This window comes from Dermacentor albipictus, unplaced genomic scaffold (genome assembly GCF_038994185.2).
Source record: "Dermacentor albipictus isolate Rhodes 1998 colony unplaced genomic scaffold, USDA_Dalb.pri_finalv2 scaffold_142, whole genome shotgun sequence".
Classification (NCBI taxonomy): domain Eukaryota; kingdom Metazoa; phylum Arthropoda; class Arachnida; order Ixodida; family Ixodidae; genus Dermacentor; species Dermacentor albipictus.
Window position 1 is genome coordinate 101809 of NW_027225696.1, and position 12598 is coordinate 114406.

Sequence of the window (12598 nt, forward strand, 5' to 3'; positions counted from 1 at the left end):
ATTGCTCGGAAATTATAGTCGGAACAGAGCGCACATATAAAAAGCAGGAGTTCTGCAAAATATACGAGGGCGAGTCAAATGAAAGTGAGCCAATGCAAATATATGAGAAATGGGGTACTTTATTTAAAAGTAGTCACCATGAGTATTTAGACACTTGTCCTACTAACGAGTCGCGTGATTCCCGTCTCATAAAACTCCTTGAGTTGCTGCCTCAAAAATCTGTAAATGACTACACGTCATCTTCCGACACGAATGTGGTTCCCTTGAGCAGCTTTTTTTTTTCAAATTTTACCAAATGTGGAAGACGCAAGGCAACAGGACTGGGCTGCATGAGGGATGTGGCAGCGTTTCCCACTTGAACTTTGCCAGTTTTGTATTAACCACATCAGCGACGTGGGAACGGGCAATGTCGTGAAGCAAGATGTTCCCAATGCTCAATTTTCCCCGTCCTTTGTTCTTGATTGCGAAACGCAGCCGATATGACCTTTCCCAATATCTGAAACGATTTAGAGTTTCTCCAGGTTTAGAAAATTCGATCAATAATGACCCCTAACGATCTAAAAAGAAGTCAACATGACGGCCTTTGTTTTCCTTGGGAATGGTGAATTCAAATGTTTCGACTGTAAGCTTTGCCCTAGTGTTTCAGGCTAGTAGTAGCGGCACCACGAGTCATCCCCGGTCACAATTGCAGACAAAAAGTCGTCACCCTCATCTGGGGTTCTTTCACGTGCACCTAAATCTAAGTACACTGGTGTTTTCGCATTTCGCCTCCATCGACATGCAGCCGCCGTGACCGGGATTCGATCCCGCGAACTCGTGCTCAGCAGCCCAGCACCATGGCCACTGAGCAACCACAACATTTTCATTTTTGTTGAGGGTGATTGCACGGTGGCTTTGGCCCGGCCATGGATCTTCTTTGTAACTTTCATGTCCTTCTGTGCACAGTTGGCTACAACGCTTCGCAGTGGCCAATGAAACGAAATGTTCAACGCATACGGCAGCCATACGGCGAATAATTTATTTTTGGGAAACATCTTCATTTGCCAAAACCTAATGACATCAAGCTGTTCAACTTTTGGAGTGTCCATTAACTGAAGCGTCCCGTGGCCCATTACTTTCCGCAAAAGAAGTAACAAAATCGAACTTTCACCATGCGACAATTCGCTTCGCCGCAACAATGTCTTCCTTTTTTTTCTTTTGTGGGGCGGGGGGCGGCGAAATAGAATAATGCAAAGGAACGCATGTTGGCTACAATCGAATGCCTACTTTGGGCACCTAGTGTGGCTACCGAAGGAATATCGAAGAAAACGTGTGATGCTTGGTCCACAGAAAACCATATGCATAATGCTCGGTATCCTACACCGGTGAGACAAAATTTTCCGAAGAGGTTGCACTCAAGCGAACTCGTTGCAATCCGTCGAGTCCCCGCAGTTTCTTTTTCTCGTCTGCTAGCCAGGAAGCGTCCAAAACTCTGCCAGGCGAAAATGCAGTTGGCCAGAGAAAGGGACAGACAGACAAAGAACTTTATTAATGGTCCTGAGGAACCGGCGTTAGGGTACCCCCCTTTTCAGGGAGTCCCCGTAGCCGTCGCGGGCCGCACCCACGTCGGGGTCGGAAGATCGTGGTCCTCCGCCCTGTCGCAGGCCCTCTGGACAGCCCGTAGTTGCTCTGAGAGGTCGCCGCTCTTAAGGGCTGCCTCCCAGTCGGTTAGAGTGGTTAGCGATGAGCTGCGTAACGCAGGGCATTGCCAGAGCATATGGGACAAGGAGCAGTACGCCTCCCCACAGTCTGGACAGTGGGGTTCTACGTTAGGCGCGAAGTGACTGAATCTGCCCCTGGAGGGAAATGACCCCGTCTGAAGCATGCGAAACGCCAACGATTGTGGTTTATTAAGTTTAGGGTGTGGTAGCGGAAAGGCCCGCCGAGCAAGTTGATAATGTGTCAAGACTTCGTGGAAGGTGAGAAGCGAATCCCTATACAGCCCTAAGTCGCCGCCCGTGAGTCCACCTGAACCGCCGCGGTGTGTAAGACCTCGCGCACAGTCATGGGCCAACTCATTGGCGTTAACAAGCTCAGAGTGTACGTTGATTCCCATATGGGCCGGGAACCATTTGATGCTATGAAAACCAGCAGCCCCCTCGCTGCCGAGGATGGCCGCCGCCTCCTTTGAGATCGAGCCGGAGGCGAAAGCTCGGGCTGCCGATCTGGAGTCTGTAAAGATATTGGAACGTAGAGGGTCCTTCAGTGCTATAGCTATAGCAACTTGCTCGGCTACTGTTGAAGAAACCTTCCGCACGGATGCTGAATTAATGAGAGTGCCATTACAGTCAACCGAAACTACGGCATAGTGATCAGAGCACTCGTACTGGGCGGCATCAACGAAACATGCCAGATTCGGAGTGGCAGCAGCCGCTTTTAACAGGGAACGAGCCCTGGCTACCCGGCGCCCTACATTGTATTGAGGGTGGACGTTACGTGGCATGGGATCTACCTTGAACGTATCTCGGACCATGGGTGATAGGGTCACGTTGCGCTCCGTGATTTCCTGGTGACCGCATCCAACGGATTCGAGGATGCGTCTCCCCGCTCGCGATGATGATAGTCGAATTATCTGAGCCACTCGTTGGGCCTCGATCACCTCTGATAGGGTGTTGTGCATGCCTAGTTGCATGAGACGCGCGGTGCTGGTAGTGAGTGGTAAACCCAGCACGCGCTTGATGCTTTTGCGCATGAGGGCGTCGATTTTGGCCTCATCCCCTTTATACCAGCGCAACGCGGAGGCTACATAGTTAACGTGGCTCATCAGAAACGCGTGGTAGAGTCTGAGTAGATTGCTCTCGCTTAAACCCCCTCTGCGGTTCGAGACCCTGAGGATAAGCCGAAGCATATTCTCCGTCTTCGAAGTAATGCGGGCTATAGTCTGTGAGTTGCCCCCGCGAGATTCCAGCAAGAGTCCGAGGACCCTGATGGTATCCACTCTGTGAATTTGTTGTCCGTCCTTCGTATAGAGGGCTATGGGAATTTGATCTAAGGGTGTGGAGCACCTAACCCCCCGTCGGGTGGGCCTATACAATAGAAGTTCGGACTTGGTTGGTGACAGACTCAGGCCCGTGTCTAGTAGGAAGTGTTCTGTGATGTCGAGCGCCTCTTGGAGCGCACTCTCAACTGCAGCGTCAGACCCTCCCAAGCACCACACGGTAATATCATCCGCGTAGAGGGCGTGACCCGTTCCTCTTACTGTGGCCAGTCTGTCCGAGAGGCCCTTCATGGCGATGTTAAACAGTAGGGGAGAGATGACCGCCCCTTGCGGGGTGCCTCTCGCTCCCAATGTAAATTCCTTCGATTTGATTTGCCCTATTTTGACAGTGGCCTTGCGATCCCTGAGGAAGGAGCTAACGTACGCATGGAATCGTGGCCCCAGGCCCAGATCTGAGATGGCGTCTAGTACGAACCGGTGCGAGATGTTATCAAAAGCCTTGGACAAGTCTAGAGCAAGGATGCCCCGAGTGTCTCTAGTGTCGACATCAATGATTTGCCTCTTTATAAGTAACATGACGTCCTGTGTGGAGAGTGCCGGCCGAAAGCCGACCATGTTGTGAGGGAATAACTCATTATTTTCTATATGCCTAGATATACGGTTGTGAATGACATGTTCGGCCACCTTACCCACGCAGGACGTGAGCGAGATGGGCCGCATGTTCTCCGGCCCAAGAGGTTTGCCTGGTTTCGGGATGAGCACCACTGAGGCTGTCTTCCAGGAGTCGGGGACTAGGCCCGTTTCCCAAATTTTATTGACCTCCCCGGTAAGCAGCGCAACTGATTGTTCGTCCAAGTTTCGGAGGAGCTTATTGGAGATGCCATCCGGGCCCGGCGCAGAGCGACCGTTGAGCGTTTGCAGCACCTCCCAGATTTCGGATTCCGTGAAGGGGGCGTCGAGCTCCCCCACCGCTCCCCCCCGATAACAAGGATAATCCCCGTCACCGGAGTGGCCCAGCGGAAGATACTTTTCGGCCAACTCTTGCAAGAGGACGTGTTCAAATACGCCCGCCACCTTTTGATTATGAACTATGCGATCGATGGCTAGTCTCTGATTGCTTTTGGTTTGCGAGTCGTCGAGTAAGTGTTTGAGCAGGTTCCATTTGCCCCCCGTTCTCATCTGCCCATCAACCGAGGAGCACACTTCATTCCATTGTTGTTTGGACAGTTCGATGTAATGAGTTTCAATTGTACGATTGAGCTCCGCAATTTTCTTACGAAGCCAGCGGTGGAGTCTGTGCGTTCTCCAGCGGTGCAGGATGGAGTTTTTGGCTTCTAGGAGGTGTGCAAGGCGCGCGTCCATACGATCTACCTTTAGATCGGTCTTAACCACCTTGGTCGCAGCTTGTACGTCCTTCTGTAGTCTTGTGAACAGACTATCGAGATTATCGTAGCCGGTCTGGTCCGCCTTCCGTATTTTCCGGAAGGCATCCCAATCCGTCACTTTAAATTCCCTGGTAGGGGCTGTGCTAATCGTTAGGGTAATCTCCACAATGAAGTGGTCGCTGCCCAGGTTCTCTTGCAAATTTTGCCATCCTGCTCCGGGGGCGTTCTTGACGAACGCCAGGTCCGGAGTGGTGTCTCGGACTACCGACGTGCCGGTTCGCGTCGGGTATTGAGCATCCGTAATCAATTCCAGTGAGCAGTCAGCAACTGCCTGGACAAAGAGATTGCCCTTGGTGGATTGGCGGGGGTATCCCCAGGCATTGTGGGGGGCATTGAAGTCACCCGCTATCACTATGGGGGCTCCCTTGCTCAGGGCCACCGCCTTTGTCATGATCGTGGCGAATGACTGCCGTTGATCCGACGGCGAGCTGTATATGTTTAAAAGAAAGACACTGCTCTTAAGCCAATTGTTAGGGATAATTTCGACCATAATGATTTCCGCCCTAGTTCTGCCAATTTGTAATTTGTGTACTTGAAAGGAGCACTTCCGTGCGACCAAGGTTGCTAAACCCCGCTTTCCTTCCTCCCGTATCGATACAACCCGGTATCCCGGGAAGGTGGGCGCGTCATCGAGAGTTTCTTGTAAAAGAATTACGTGCGGTTTGACCGCCTGTGCCGAAACGAATTGCTGCAGCGGAGCTTTGCGCCGTTGGAAACTGGCACAGTTCCACTGCCACACAACCAACTTATTGGGATTGACCGCCATGGTGATTGCCTTGGATTGGCCATTAAACCGTCTTGTTGACGGGGACGGCGCTTGCGGGTAAAGGTGCCCGACGGGGCTCCCTCGAAGGCTGTCTAGCCGTAGCTAACGCGGCCTGTGCACTTTCCAGGGACGACATCCTTTTAAGGAGGACAGTCACGCTTTCAGCGAGCTGCTGAATAGCCCGCTGCATGCTTTCTAAGTCCTTGTTATTGGACTCGGTCTCCATAGAGTCAGCGTCCCCCTCTGGGGGCGCGGCCCTACGTTTACCCGAGCGCGCCTGTGGCTCCCCTGAGGGGGGCACCGGTTGCTTCTCGACTTGCGAGGGGTACGACTTACGGAAAGACTCAAAGTCGGCCCTCATCTGCTGCATTTCTGCTTTGAGTCGAGCGTTCTCTTGCATGAGTTGAGCGACTCTGGGATCAACCTTATACTCCGGCAATGCTACCTGCGTTACCTTTGAAGCCGGCGTCGTCTGCTTCGACTTGACACGATCGGCCCAGGTTGGCGTTTCCTGGATCCGAACCCGGGAGTTAGAGCGCCCTCGGGAACGAGAGCGCCCTCTGGACAGGCTGCGTTGTCGACCAGAGGGCGTGACGGAGCGCTCCCTCCTGGGGGCTCCCGCCGCGCTGGAGCCACGTGGCCTGTTCTCCTTGGCCAGCTGTTGCTGCTGGTGCTTGTTGTTGGCGCGCTTACGGCGCCGTCGGCGTCTGCGTACGACGTATGGGACTTGAAAGCGCTGCTTACACGTTTTGTCCGCCGTAAGATGCGGGCCTCCGCAAAGGGCGCACTTCGGCGAACACTGGTGGTCATCGGGTGGTGAGCTTAGTCCGCAGCCCCGGCAATCCTCATTGGTGGGGTTGGGGCAGACGTCCGCGCGATGTCCCAAGCCGCCACACGCGTAGCACACCTCGGTTTGGCGTTTGTAGAGCGTGCAGCGTAGAAGGCTGACGCCGCACATGACATAGTTAGGCACTTTCATGCCGTCGAAGAGGACAACCACTGTGGTGGTGTTCTTAATTCGTTTGACTTCCAGAGCCTTCGGGTTACGATGGTTGACAATCATGCGCTGGAGTTGGGCCTCGCTGATGTCTGCGTCGACCCCTCGTATGACCCCTTTGCAGGTGTTGTCTGGGGCCGCTATGTATGCGGCTACTTTGTAGAGTCCTTCGCTTATGCGGATTTGCTGGATTCCTGCATAAGCGGCGGCGTTCTTCTTCTCCGGGGTGGATACGACGAGAACGTTTTGAGTGAAATTAGGGCAGATTACGTCGCCCTAAGTTTCTGTGGGGGCTAGTGCAGCCGCCATGACCAAGGCTTGAGCCAGCTTGATTTGGCTTATCTTCTTGACGTCAAGCCCGCCCCTTGGGCGGACAATAATTCGTATGTGCTCCCTAGGTAGTCTGGGGAGCCTCGACGAGGCTGCGAGACGTTGCAACACGCCTTGCGGGGCAGCCGTGCGGCAGCCACCCTTCGAGCCCATGTGAGCTCTCTTGCTCGTTGAAACTGGTGTTTCTTGCAGGGATTTCTTGTGCTTGCCCAACGCTGTCGTCCAGCCTGGGCTGTTGGCTTCTTCGGGGGAGATTGCCTCTCCTAACACCATTTCTACTTCGGGCATAATGCCCCTCTTCGTCGCGTTAGGCCTAAGCCTACCCGCGCCTAGCGTCGCCGCGGCGTGGTCTACACAAAAAGTTCCACGGCTTCCGCGCAAAGGCCACTCACCAAAGGAAGTCCTCAGAAGAAACCGTGTCGAATGGCGTGCATTTCCGTGGTAGGTGACACAAAAAGCAGACCGAAAATATTTACGAAAGCGGGAGCCGATCTTTCCACGTCCGCACTAGTCGGCGCCTTCTTCTTCAGAGAAAGGGAACGCGCATCCAAGTGCGTAGCGCGGTTGTCGATGCAGCACGAGAAAAACGCATGCGCTCTGGCTGGATTGGCAGCCCGCGGGTGACGAGAACAAAAGAAAAAAAAGAAGAGGAAGGGGCTTAATGTATCCTCGCGAATAAAAGTCTAGGTAGAAAAATAAATAAGAACTTAGTTACAATGGTGGATTTAGTGTCTTGACATGGATGCTTTGGTGCAGGTGGAAAAAAAATGTTCATATTCTTTTCTGTGACCTGACCTGACAAATGAACTACCACAACGCTTTGTCTCATCGGACCTCGCTGCGCACTTTGTCAACTTGTCTGATAGTATGTTGATTTCGCTTGTCTCGTTGTATGGCCCGATGTACGACTTTTGAAAAGTCTATGCACCTTTGGCGTCAAATGTTTACAACAGCATTAAACCCACAAAGTTCCGTAATTGAAAATCTAAAGCACGACTTCGGAAATGTTAATGCACTTTCGCATCAAAACGTTATGAGAACTTTATGCCCACAAAGTTTCTGAACAGAAATCCAAGCGCTCCGTAGATTCCGCGGCCTCCGCGAGATGCCGAGACGAGCCCGCTTGCCATCAAAACGCCCTTGAAATTTTGTGCTCGGTGGGGCTCCTTGCGTTACGATATGTGACTCCCGATGCATGGGCGTTGCTGCGAAATCCAGCCCGATTTCGCAATGTTCGCGCTTAAATGTCTTTTCGAGCGTGAATTAAGGACATTCTAGACAAAATTGAGCATGATTTCCGGCGCCGGGAGTTGTTTTGGTCGGCGGTGCATGACAACACGAAAACATTTCGGGGGGGGGGGGGGGCTGAAGCCCCATAAGCCCCCGCCGTGTCTACGCCCCTGCTCAGGACCTAAATAAAGTTTTTGATACCATACCATATCAGATTCAGGCACCTTGCAAAAATAAGGCAGATCGATAGGCCAGTGGAGCTATGACTTCAACCCGCCCACCATCTTCCGTTTTTCACGGCTCGTCATGAAGCACGTACTCGAGCACCACCTCACGGTTGGCCTCTGCAAAGGCGTGCGACAATTGCAGGTGAAATCGACAAGGATTGCGTCTGGGGGCTCGAGGCCACGGCATAGCGCCGAGCTTAGCCAGCATGAAGAAGGCTGAAGACAAGCTTGCCGACGGAGAAGTGTCCCCGGCCAATACTAGACCGTCCAAGCACCAGTCGTATACTCCCGACAACGAGACTGATCCTTAGCAAGAAGCCCGTGGTGCCTAACGTGCATGTGCAGGATCCGGTAAGGTCCCGTCCTGACTAAAAACGAAGACAAGACCGACGTAGCTGGTCATGGCCGAAGTTCTCGCTGCTTCGACTTCTACGGAGACGAGGAAAGCCCCACAGGCACCGCCCACCGACAGCGATGGGAATGTCGCGTCGGCAATACCAGGGGTTCCCGCCCAACCTCACTATAGGTTGTGCCGAAAGAAGCGATGCAAGCTTCCTTTTCGGTCACGGCCGATGCTAACCCCCGTATGCAGAAATGCAACTTAAGTCGAAGCACATGCTTGACTTGATTTAGATGACGCCTGGCATTAACGTTCCCAAAGACGCTCACTGCGTTTCCTTCGGCGCGTTCCCGATAGGCATCACTCGGATCAAGTCAAGCATGGGCTTCAACTTAAGTTGCATTTCTGAATACGGTGGTAAGTCTCCGAAGTATCGTCATCACTCGTGGTCTGGCAGCAGCACTGGACTTGTAAAGCGGGGAAAGTGCCGCAACAAGATTGCGGCACTCTTTCTCCTGTGGTCCCGGTGGGCGCCTGCGCAAAGGCAAAAACCGAGAAAGGTGCGCAACCGCTTCAGAAAGGAGGCTAAAAGCTGCGGCTAATGGCACCGCTACCCCTGTAGCCACGCGTCGTGGAGCCGCAGAAGACGGCTTGTGAAGGCGAGGAAAGCTGTGAGCAGTTCGTCGAAATTTCGACCGTGCAAGAGACGAGGGCTGGCAAGGCCTGCTACAGTATACTATATTTCTCTAAAAACCCATTACAAATTACCCATTAGCAATTTCTATCCCATCGTACAGAATAAAGCCGCTTTTGTTCAACCTACGCCAATTTTGCGGATATTTCCGACAAACATGACACCCATGTAAAGGTCACAGTCATCACGAGCCTTCAGAAGTACTCTTGGGGTTTTAATAACCCGCAGAGCAGCGGGCTCTTGGAAAGCGCGTCCGTCAGGGTTGGCTCGCGAGCTAGGAAGGCGCGCGGTCCTTTTGTTCTTTCGGGCTCGACCCACTCTTGCCCTCGACCCACTACCTACATGTGACAATATCTTTATCGAGGTCGCTTAAACAATAAATGTCTCGCTCATCTCGTAAAACTTATGTGGATCAAGTTGCTTTCTTCTTATTCGTATTTCGTGAGCTACCCGTGCACGTGCATCAGCGCTTCTTTTGCAGCGGCCTACATTGGCCCTCACATTTGTGCAGAGCTCGAAAAATGCAGCCACGTCTTCTTTGCGTCGCTGATACACAGCTGCAGTGTGTGATCTAGCCACTGGAAGCCGCAAAAATACCTTCACGTGACCACCTGATATTGCTCCTGTTGTTGGCTACCACGTAGATCGGAAAGGTGCCCGGTGCTGGGCAATTCCACTCACTGGGCCAAATTTTCTACAGTGGGCGAGTTGGCCATTTCCGTGCGAACCAAGGCATGAACGTGCTTTACAATCTCTGCATTCATCACGTCGCATGTCGCGCAAGCGTAGCTGTCATTCGCGTGCGACATCCACGTGCCAGCCATGATAGCATAGCACTCTTCCTCGTCCCGCAAAATCGCGTGCAAACTGTTTTGTACTTAACCTTTCGAGACTCAGGGTGGCATTCTTTGCTGTTCCTCAGACCAGACTTCTGTTCAAGATTTACTGAAGTGCGATGTTTTTGGGACACATCCGGTAAGCAGTTTCATTCCTCGTCATCTTGCATGTATCAAAGGCCTAGTTGGAGGTGTCGACATGAGTCTATATCCAGCAGAAACTTTGGAAATCTTTCAATCGGCGCGCGTTATTTTTGTGAAACATTGCAGCCGTGTCGTTTGTAATAAGCGCATTCCCACAGAAACAGTCATTGCTACTTTTGCTGGAATGAACTGAAATCAAGGCATGCCCAATTTATACCGAGCTGAGCCTCTACCACCCCGCGTCCTTCAATGTCTGAAATGCTTGTGGTTTGGGCACTCCATAAAAGGTTGCAGGTCCAACACACGACACCGAATTTGTGGAGAAGGCCATAATTCAAATGTCTGTTGTTCCTGAAATGAGTCCTGCTGCCTTCGCAGTGACACTCACCCTTCAGATGAGCCAAACTGCCCTGTAGGATCAAAATAAATGCAAATCCTGAAAGTAACTGATAGGCACCGATGCTCTCGTCGCGAGGTCATTGAAGAAATTCGGAGCAGAACTCAAGGGTATGCTGGTATAACGGCCCGTCAAACATTGTCTATGGAAAATGTGGCAGCTTTCGTAGAAAAGGTGTTAGAGAAAGCAATGGAGCACAGTGTGACTAATCTCACCGACTCCTTTGTTCAAGTGATGTCCTCACAAATAGCGCCATGGCTTCAACTTACTAATAAAGCCAACATTGAGGATCAGATGCCCAGTCTACCGCGGAGTCCACCTAGTCAAGTTCCGACAGCGTAGCCGTTGGCTAATAACCATTCATTAAAGCCATCAACTTCTCAGAAAGTTGACAACATCTGTCTCTCCGATATAGACGGAATGGAAAATAAAGATGTACATATGGAGCGCCGATCTCTTTAACGAACGAGATCACCGACAGAGAAAAAGTCGAGCTCTCCCACCAACTCCAACGCAAAAATGCACGTGAGATAGATTCAGTCTAAGAGGGACTTCTTAAAAGTTTAGACCAAGCAGTCTCTGCTACTCGGATTCATTCACCGTGGGAAGTTTAACGGTAATTCAGTGGAACTGTCGTTTCATACTTTCTGCTACAACATATTTATTGTGTATTGCTTCTAAATATTATCCATATATTATTATTTTACAGGAAACTTAGCTTGCTGCTGGCCAGACTTTTCATCTCAAAACCCTCGATAGCATATTCCGCATGTTTACGCTTCAGACGTACTTAAAATTTATGACTCTTTAAAAAGACGTATTCAATATGTATTTATCAGTGAACCATCGATTTTCTTTAAGTATTGTTGTCTATATTACACAGCCATCAGATATATATTTGTGCGAGCACAGTTACAACAATTGTATGTGTCCATACGACAAGTTTACCTTTCAAATGATGCCTTACCAGACGTCAAAACTGAATTCAGGGATATATTTCCAAATCATGCTAAACCGTCACCAAGCAGACATTTAATTAATATCTTGCACGACCACCTACACCAGCTAGTCACTGACAAGGTAATAGGTACTGACGCTTCTCTGTGCAATAAGACTCAGGAATGGGTACATACTCTGAATGTCTTCGATGGTCTTACTCTCTTCGCTTTCCGGACTTCACGCCCATATTTCAGGCAGAAATATGAGCGATTAAATTAGCATTACGAAAGCTTCCCCAAAATGACCCAATAGCTGTTATCGCGACCGACTCGCTGTCTCTAAGCACAGCACTTACTGCATCTTGAAATTCAAGAACTCAACGACCATTTTGTTCGATGGTGCCTCCGTATTTACGGAAAGTATGTTTGCTTTGGGTACCGGGACATCGTGGGTTGCACTTCAACGAAATGGTTGGTTCACTCGCACGAGCATCCCTTAACGGCCCTATCCTGTGTTGCCGACGTCAGCTTATGTCACCGTGGCTAGGTACACAAATTTCTCTACATCGAAAAATTCTGCAGTATCCATGCTAACACCGTCTACTGAGTTCCACCATCTTGGCTTGTCATAGAATAATAATTGGTGTCCTTCAAGGCAATTCGACGTTTCCTTTTCGAAACCGAGATATCGTATACCGCCTCCAAATTTTTAATTACACAGGTTTGGTCTCGTCATGTCCCCTATATGTTCTTATTTCAATGCACCTAAATCTATCGATCATTACTTTCTCTCGTGCGGCCAATTTACTACGCAACGATAACTCTCAGAAAACTAATCTAGCAAACCTGGGCTATGGCTAACCCCGCTAAACATTCTTTCTTTTGGGGCGACTTCATTGGTATCCACTCACAAGAATGCATTTCTTGCAGTTTGCAATTTCGTTAGAGGGACAAAAAGAGTATTTAAACTTACCAATTATTTCTATTATTTCATTTCTTTATGTTACCTTCCTTTATCAACGTTCTTAGCAATACTTTTCTTTTATTTCTAAATCACATTTTTTTACTTCCACGCCCTTTTCTTCAAGTTTTCTTTTGTTTTACTTCTAAACGTACCGGAAACCGGCTGCTTTTTGGGAAATTCCCCATGGTTGGTATGCGTCAGTGTTTGGATACGAGGAAAGACGAGACATCCACCCCGTCCTTCAGCACCGAACGCAGCGTCCGAGCGCCGACCGCCGAGCTAATGCTGGTCCAACGCAATTCGACGAAGGCGG